Below are 9,821 nucleotides of genomic sequence, written 5' to 3' on the forward strand. Positions count from 1 at the left end.
AGTAACAGGAGAAAACCAAACTTAATCGTGTATGAACGGGGAACCCACACAGACACAGAAATTTGAAAAACAATCAGACAAAAGGAGGTATATATATTATCTTGAACTCAGGAGAATGGGATAGGGGTCTGGGACTTCAAAGGGAAAAAATGCCATTGACAAGACAATAAGAAAAAGAGCAGATGTTTGGTAAATAAATGTCTGCCCTGCCCTACAGATGGGTCATTCAGATAAAATTTATCTCTGGTAATAACCATTATTCTGGGAAAGACCTCCTCTAATTTGGATTCTTTCATGCAGTTAAGGGAGGGGCAAAAGGTTTCTCTGAAGCGCACACGATCTCAATCACTTTTGGCTCAAAATAGTCTTAGTGCCAAAGTGGCCCATCGTGGGGTAGCCTCTCCTTGACGAATAGTGCAGGCAGTAGCACTAAGCACTGCTCCAGTGTCCAACAGGCTGAAATCACCACATGCATGAAGTAAATAATCCCCTACAGGTGATGATTTGGATAAAGTCCTTTTACCTCTGAATTATAATTCAATTCAGGATGGGGCCTCTGATTTCAGATGTTAGTCGCAGCAAATTGTAGAGAAAAAGCTATGATTCGTGACCTAGAAAGAGCAGCAGCAGCTTCTAATTTCCACTCATCCTTGGTGTCATGTGATATGTTTCAGGAACTCACTTAAAATTGAGAAAATAAGCCATCTCTAATTGTACTTAAGTAAGGAAATAGTTCATTTATGAATCTAAGAAGATTAGAGAATCTTTAGAGTGTTTGTCCGGAAACTATGCCAAAATTTTTTTCAGAGGTACAAGCCTGGTTTTCCCTTTTCCTTAAAAGAAGAAAAAAACCCCACAATGAAAAAAAAAAGAAACCTTTAATAAAGCTAAAATTTTTTTTTTTTTTTAAAGCCTTCACATGCAATTACACCATTCCAGGACCACTTCTGCTTTGAGTGTGAGATTCTGCACGTTATGGTGTGTGACTTTGGAACAGACACTTCCTATCTCATTCAGTATACTCTTCCCTCAATGCTCAGCACAAAGCAGGTGTTCAGTAAATATGTATTGAATGAGTGAATAAATGATATGCCATTGATCTGGATTCACTTCGTTTTGGGCTGCCTTTGCCAATTTTTGGTATTGATTTATGTGATGATTATCGAGAAGGAGAAGGGGGTGGGGGGTGTAAGAGGAGGGGTTTCAAGGGCCAAGGACTAAGCTCTGGGATGCTCCAATCTTCAGAGTTCATGCGGAGGGGGAGATACCAGCAAAAACCATCTAAGTAGGCGAAACCTGTAAGTTAGAAGAGAAACCAGCAGAGTGTATTATCCTAGAACCTGGGGTGGTTGGATTTCTCAGGAGAGTGGTAGACTGTAGACCCTGCCTCTGCCACTGGGAATCAATCAAGACAAGGACCAAGATGTGTCCCTTAGAAGTGGCAACATGAAAGGACTCTGTTAGATAAGAACAGTTGGAGTGATTGGTAAGACTCGCTGGGAGAGTGGGGAGAGTGGATGGGCAATGAGGAATTTGTGGCAAAGAGTGTAGACAACTTGTTCCAGAGGTTTTGCTGGGAAGGGAACCGAAGAGAAATGGGGCAAAGGCTAGAGGGACCGTGGGGTCAAGAAAGGGGTTTCGTCTTACTTTGTTATTTTTGATTTGTGTATATTTTGAGATGGGGGATGAGAGAGTTTGTTTTATGCTGTTGGCAATGATCCAGGGAAGAGAAGACAGAGATGATGGTGATGATGATATAGGAAAGAAAGGGGATTGCAGGAGAGGAGTCTATGAGCAGTTGGACAGTTGTGGTTCAAGTGAGGTGTTGACCATGGCTAGCCACGTGGACGCTGAGAAAATAGGGTTCTGGGAAATAGTACATGTGGCTGGGGTTGGGGGTGTATTGATTTGGGAGTGGACAGATAAAAGCATTGCCCTCTATGGCTTCTATTATTGGGGGGCGGTTATGAAACCAGTATATCAGCTGAGCATGTGGGAGGGGAAGGGATGCAGTAGGGTTAAGAAGAAATGAAACCAATTTAAAGAATTATCTTGAAAAGTAGGAGAGCAGACTATGACGGAATGCGTGGTAGGATTGCAGTGCTGAGGGCCCATTTGAGTTTGATCATCATGAATCTGAGTTGAGACAGACAGATTTGGGGATTTTCCCAATACTTGTGGTGGGAATAGACATTGTTAGCACTCTTATGGAGAGCAGTATCTTTTGACCCAGCAATCGGCTTCTAGGAATTCTTCCTAAAGACAGTTGGACAAATTTACAAAGATGTATATACAAAGATGTTCAACAAAGTATAATTGATAGAAAATGGTTGGAAAGTACCTAAATATTCAACAATAAGGGATGGGATAAGTAAATTATGAGATACTCATGGGATATTTTGCAGCTGGTGAGGACTATATGTCTACACTCCCATGGATGATATGGATGGAGAGCCAAAACATGAGATACTGACTGAGAAAAAAAATTGCAGTTTTCAGAGGCACATGGAGTAAAACCCTATTTGTTGAACTCTGGTGCAGTTGCTACAGCACTGCAGCTGCTCCTATAGGGTGCAGGAGCTGGGGAGGCCCTTTCAACATGTCTGGAATCAAAGCAAGGGCTCAGAGAAGGAGTGAAACCTTGGTTGAGGCAAAGCCCTCCAATGGAGAGCAGTTCCTAATGGGGGACTCAGCAGCCAACACTCCTGCAGCCATGGGGATGAGTTTCTCTGTCCTGAGGGGACATCTGGGTAGCACACCATAGCTTCCCTTAGAGACCTGCAGTTCCGAGTTCATAACTGTGGAGATAATGCTAATGTCCATCGTGTATTCCTCTTTGCGCCATCGTGAGGAGCTAATGAGATAATAGATATGAAATTGGTCTTTAAACTGTCAAACTATCAACTGCGCTGTGTTTTTTTTAAGTTTATTTATTTTGAGAGAGAGAGAGAGAGAGAGAGCATGGGGTGTGGGGGGGGGGGGCACAGAGTGAGGATGAGAGAGAGGATCCAAAGCGGGCTCTGCACTGACACAGCAAGCCTGATGTGAGGCTCAAACTCATAAACTATGCGATCATGACCTGAGCCACCCAGGCGTCCCTGAGATGTTTAGTTATTCATTATCTGTTGCTCTACAGACCTGCCTTTCCTCACCTTCCCTAGGCCTGAACAATCACATTTTCCCTTTCTCCTTAGTTTTATTCTTGGGTCACTGACACAGGGGAAAAATAAGAAGAAAAAACAGGGTATAATTTTATAAAAGAAAAGGCCCTGTGCTTTTCTACCCGGTTTACGTACAGTCCTCGGTGGTCCTGCCAGGAGCCATGTCCAGAGGCAGACCTTCTCTTCCGGGCCGGGGGCTGAGGAGGGTCAGGAGAATGACCCTGGGAAGGTCTTCTTACTTTCTCTCCCCGCAGAGACACAGGCCCGTGGATTAACTTGCAAAGATGGGAGAGAAAGGAAAAGTCACTTGAGCTGACCACATTTCACAGTAGCAAGAGGAAGTTGTGAGGGAAAACCAAAGCCAAAGTGAAAATCCGAAGCATGCTTGAAGAGAGGCCACAAGTACCTCTCGTGCGGAGACTCGTGCGGAGAAGATGGAGAATATTTTCCTGAACATTTTTTATGGAGAATTTTGTTTTCCTGCGAAGCTAGTAAATATGTCTTAAAAGAATGTGTGTGGTCACACAAGTTGAAGGGCTGAACGAATTTCCTCCCTGCCTCCAGATGGTTTTAAATGGTAGCAGAGAGAAGGAGCAGTTAAGGCCCCCCACCCACACCACCGGCCTCCCATCCTGGTCCAGCTTTAGAAGCTTTAGCTTCTAGACCCTGTCAGTCAGCCTGCAAGCACTCAAGAATTCGAGGTTTAGATTTCCCAACGTGCTCCCCACCCCCCTCCCCCCAGCCCCCGTTCAGGCTCTGAACCAGTCAGCAATGCTAAAACACAAACAGGGGGGTTCCTGGAAAACAATAGACCACAAGTGAGCAGAGAGAGAGAGAGAGAGAGAGAGAGAGAAAACCGATCCGGTTAGAGAGAAGGAAAGGTTCCCTCTCCCCAGAAACACACACAAGAAAGAGAACACGGGAGGAACTTAATGGAGGATGGGGGTGGGGAGAAGAAGGGGGGAAATAGGCGGGGAGAGGGAGGGAGGCAAACCATGAGAGACTCTTGAATGCTGAGAACAAACTAAGGACTGATGGGTTTCGGGGGGGAAGGGGGGAGATGGGCATGGAGGAGGGCACTTGTGGGGATGAGCACTGGGTGTTATATGGAAACCAACTTGACAATAAACTATTAAAAAAAAAAGAGAGAGAACGTGGGCAGCCCTGCTCTGTGTCCTCAGCTGCCAGGGAAACGCTACTGTCACGGGACTCTGTGGGTTATAGGGCCGAGCACAGAACTAACCATCTTTACTTACGCCTTGAGCCAAGGTTAGGAGCAAATGTGGTTGTCCTGATTGTAGTTAAAGTATCTGGCTGGTGGCTTCCGGACACAGACTACTAGACCGGCATTGAAAATCATGGGGTGGGACACCTGGGTGGCTCCGTCGGTTCCACGTCTACTCTTGTTTTCCATTCAGGTCGTGATCTCACGGTCATGATTCTGAACCCAATCTTGGGCTCCACACTGAGCGTGGAGGCCGTTTGGGATTTTCTCTCTCTCTCTCTCTGTAACCTCCCCTACTTGCTCTCTCTTTCTCTTTCTCTCAGAACAAATAAAAAAACACTTTAAAAAAGAAAATTATGGGAACATGGGGGAACATTCACAATACACCCTTAACTTAAGATGGTTTAATAGTACGTCGTTAAACATAAACAAAACAGTACATTGAGTAAGATCCCAATTTCGAACAAAATGAAGGTCTCTCAATCTGCCAAGTGAAAAGAGGAGAGTGCCAGATACAAAATGCTTAAATGTGTCTCTTGGTAATGGGATTGTTTTCTTCTTTGTACTTTTCTGGGTTTTTGAATTTTTTTCCTACAAGGATCATGTTTTTACTGTCACCTTAGAAAAAGAACCTGATTATAGATTGGGGAGAGGAGCCTGTTCCATGATTGCAAACACTCCACACTCCACAAAGGTACATTCGCATGCACACACAGCGTAATGGGGCACATGGGGTGCGTGCATGCACATGCAGGCACAGGCACGCACGCGGGTGCTCCGAAGCTCTGGGCTACTCCCTTGCATTTCACCCACAATCCTGTTTGTCTCTGGTGAACTCTCAACCCCGTGTCACCTCAGACCACACTTCCAGAGAGATGATCTCCTAGAACCGAACCCCCAGCCTTCTACCGAAGGTTCCTGGCAGGTGGCCATTCCTGGATGACCGGTCATGGGGCCACATGGGACCCTGCCTTTGGTCTCCACTGTCACACTCTGGGATGGGGGAGGGAAGGAGAGGAGAGGACCACGATTGGCCGGCCCGCAAGTTTGTTCACATGCCTTTAGCGGAAGGGCTCACAGGCGGGGGCTGCATTCTGTAGGACTAGAGAAAGCCCCTCCAGAGAGCAGGACCCTAAAACGGCCGAGCTCCAGGGACCTGAGAGAGACTCTGCCGGACGATCACTCCCAGGCTGCTGGCGCAGCTGAAGGAAGAAACAGAGACGAACTGCTGGTCCTCCAGCTTTATGTTCCCATCCTCACTTTCCCACGTTCTGGATCCTTCTGACCGCCACTGCTTCCCGTCCTCACTGGAGAGTGCCACCTCTCCTCTCCAAGTATCTTAAAAGGCAGTTTAAACAGAACAATGTATGAGGCGAGGATTCACATGTCTTGTGCCCTCTTCCTTTTGTGTCCTGATGGCCCTCCTCTCATCCCATTGTTCTCTTTGCCAAAGCCCATAAATCCTTAGCAGCCAGGTCTGTCTTTGGGGGCTTAACTCTACCACCATCACATACCTGTAAATGATTAATAAGCAATGCTTGGTTAATAAGTAACATTTGGCTCTGATATTAATAGCAGGTTTGTAAAACTAGACACAGCTGGTGACGATTTAGTGACACCGGGTCACCTTAGTTTTTTATGCATTAGCTTGGAGGAGAGGTTGAACACTGCCAGATGTCACCAAGCTAAAACACAAAACAAAACAAAACAAAACAAAATGGGGAAAAAACCACACACGCGCAAATATAACCGGGTCCTAAGAGAAGGCCCTGGAGGTTGTATACGCGCGTGCATACGCGCAAGAGATTCCTGCTCTTCTCAAATGCCACCTCTGTTGTCACCTCCTGAGACCCTGTGGGTCCATCTCATCCATGATGACTCTCCACAGCTCTTCACATCTCCTGTCAGGGTTCACTGGTTGGCCATGAGTCAGAAATTAAGAATGCTCTAGAAAAGTTGGGGAGAATTAGTTCTTCAATAGCAAAGCATCAAGCAGCATTCCCTACAGGCCATAATTGTTCAGCCATATTGAATAGCTTACTCACTGCTAAGTATTTCCAGGGACTGGGGTTACAAGAAGAAAACTCCTGTTTTCCTAGGGCTTCGCTTGTGTGTGAGGGCCCTGAACAGGAACTCCATTCTGGTCCGTACAAGATGTCTGACCTTACTCAGTATGGCGGATGGCTCCCCCGTTCAAGCCCTTCCTGGCAAAAACATCTTTTTCCTAGCTCTTATCTCAGTAGGGACCGGAATTCTTCTTCAGTCAGAGAAAGGAGGTCCTTCTGTTGGCTTTTTCCAGACCACAGTCTTGAGTTCAGTCCAACAGGATATCTCTCCCGGCCTCCCTGTTTACGTAGGAACTTCTTTGGGTCAGGCCAAACTTTCCTCTTCTGTCCCTCCAACTGGCTCTTCACACACTCATGGACTGGCTGCTTCTTGAGTAACTCATCGTTGACTTGTCCTGGTGGGATAGTGGCTTTGCGTCCATCTTTCAGATTTCTCCTCATCATGCCCTCCTTATCATAAATGAAGATCCAGAAATGTCCTTATGTATATTAAATATGTAATATACAGAGAGGGACTCCTGTCTTCTCAACAAAAATGAAAAGCTAAAAGGATGGCATATCTAGTCCATTTTGACTACAAATGCTGACCTTACTGAGGAGTAGGGATGGGCAGGGGAAGATCTCAGCCCACACCAGCTACCTCGTGGTGGGTCCACAGGTTTTCTATTTGCAATTCAAAGCTCCTGAAAACTGACTGATAATAGTGAATTACCTTCCTCATTTGAAGAGGGAAAGAGACTCCTCTTTAGCAAGATCAGAGAGTTCACAAATTACTGCCCCAATTCCCCTTTTTACCCATCTGGAGTCCTGGTCTCAGCATCTCTAAGGGCTGCTAATCCACTGCCAGTGGGGCGGCCGCTGCCTGGAAGAAATGCCTTCCTGTTTCTCAGTCCACCGCCTTCTTTACAGATCAGCACCCCTTTCCACATGCTTTCCCTTCCTTCTCTTAGGAAAGAATGTGATACTTGATGGCACATCGTCAGGCATGGGAGCTCTAATTATAGCTCTGTCGCTATCAATCTGTGCGTGCTGGGGAACAGAACTCTGGCCAGTAAGAGTTGACAACTTTCGCTGTGTAATTCAGTTCTTCGTATCACTTCGTCATTCTGACTCCTTCCTATTTAACCAGCTGCTTTGTCAGAAATTGTAACTTAACCATTTGAAGGGCTAAGAATAAAGGATTAACAAAAACCTTTGGCACGAACATTTGCCTTTCGATTAACTTTCTTGCTCTGCTTACCTGAAAACCTAATAAAAGAAAGATAAAATGGCCCTGATTGGTAAACTGGGTCCAGACTGGGACAACTATAAATACAGATTGGAAGCCATGCCTTTGAGTTTCCCTTATGTGGTGGCTCAGGTAACTGACATGATCCCACAGGGACTGCGGAAGCTGTGCCCACGGAGCGTGGGTCTTCCAATCCAGGGTGACTTCCACACCCTTATGACATAAGTCTCATTTCTTCACACCTGAGGCATCTACTGGTATTAGGTCTCTTTTATGGATAGAGTACCACCATAGACCTCGGTGGGGATGGCTTTGTGGTCCCGCAGAAGAGCAGAGTCGGTGCCCTGCATCCTGGCCTGTGCCTCCTTCTGAGTCTGCTGGTGTCAGTGTGGCAAGCTAGTCGTGTGAGTCCGCATGTTTAGCGGAGCCTTAGAAGACCTCCTGGTGGGCATTACAGGTGAGGTTTTGACTTTCAGGGGTTTGAACGAGAGCATTTGCTTGTGAAGCTGTCTGCACGAATCAGTAGCCAAGTCATCTTTTTTTTTTTTTTAATAATTGCCAGGTTTTCTTTACAAATGAAAAGATAATATTGATGGGGCACCTGAGTGGCTCAGTCGGCTAAGTGTCCGACTCTTGGTTGCGGCTCAGGTCATGATCTCATGGTTTGTGAGTTCAAGACCCGTGATGGGGCTCTTGCGCTGACAGCATGGAGCCTGCTTGGGATTCTTTCTCTTCCTCTCTCTGCTTCCTCCCACTCTCCCTTTCTCAAAATAAATAAATAAATAAATAAATTTTGGGGGAAAGATAATATTTTGTAAATATTGATACATTCATCTTCAGGACACACCACCAAATGAAAGAAGTCAATCACAAAAGATTAATACTGGAAGATTCCACTTGTATGAAGTACGTAGAGTAGTTAAATTCATAGAGACAGAAAGCAGAAGGTGGTTGTGGAGGGGTGCTGGGGGAGGGGAGAATGGGGACCTGTGTAATAGGTATAGAGTTTGGGTTCTGCAAGATGAAAAGAGCTCTGGAGATTGGTTGCACAACAGTGTGGACGCACCGCAAACTACTGAACTGTTCACTTAGAAATGGTTATGGTGGTGAACTTTATGTCACGTGCATTTTACCATTAAAAGAAAAATTTGACCCCGTCCTCGGAACATCACATTTAAATCATACTTTCAGTGAATGGGCCAATGCTAAATTTTCCCCAAATTTGGTGTAGTAGCATAGGAGAAGTTTGGGGTCCTTTTCCCAATACTGCCTTCCAATTGCGGTGTCACTTACCATTTGACCACCTGAGAGTTTCAGCCATCAGTCACTACCTCCCAGGTAAGTGGTGACCCTGCCCCCTGCTGGCAGAACACTGCCCAGGGGTCAGTTGTGGGACTACATGCAACCAGGCGGAAGAGGAGTAAGGCCTGCCTACTCCCCCAACCCAGCCAGACTCCAGTCCTTGAAGTACCTGGAAAAGGAGCCAGACCTGAGTGCCACCCTTTCCCCACCCCCACCCTCCTTCCAGTCAGCATAATTTCCAAGATCTTGCTGCTATGAAAAAGAAGTTCTCCATATTTACAATACTTGAGTACATAAATAATCTTTTACGGATAGAGTACTAATATCTTGCAAATAAAAGCTTCTGCTCCTAATCCTTTCTTATTCTCTTAAAACAAGACAACATCTCCAGGGCACATAAAGCTAAACATTCCTGCATAGATTCTTGTACCCACTTAGGAGCGAAACAGAGTAGTTTGGGAGCATGGCCAAATGCGTCTGGTAAATTTGCTACAAGCCGGTCTTGTATTATGGAATCTCAGGGTCTCCGACTTTTAGTCCTTAAAGAGCTTTCGAGACCAGCTGGGTTAGGGACCATCCAGAGACCAGCGCTTCTTAACCATTTTAGTGTCACAGGCACCTTTGACACTCTGATACAGAGTGAGAGGCTTGTGTCCCGTGAAAGGCTGTTTTACACAGAACTTTGAATATAACTTTAAAGTGTTTCCGGATGCCCAACCTCCCACCCAACATTCATCACAGATTGAGGATCCCGGTGCTAGTGCCACCCCATCATTTGGAAGTGGGGTTTCTGAGAAACACGAAAGGTGAAGAAGCAGCCCCCAGAGCAGCGCACTGGA

This window comes from Hyaena hyaena, unplaced genomic scaffold, assembly GCF_003009895.1.
Source record: "Hyaena hyaena isolate Hyena2069 unplaced genomic scaffold, ASM300989v1 scaffold_388, whole genome shotgun sequence".
In the NCBI taxonomy this organism is placed as follows: domain Eukaryota; kingdom Metazoa; phylum Chordata; class Mammalia; order Carnivora; family Hyaenidae; genus Hyaena; species Hyaena hyaena.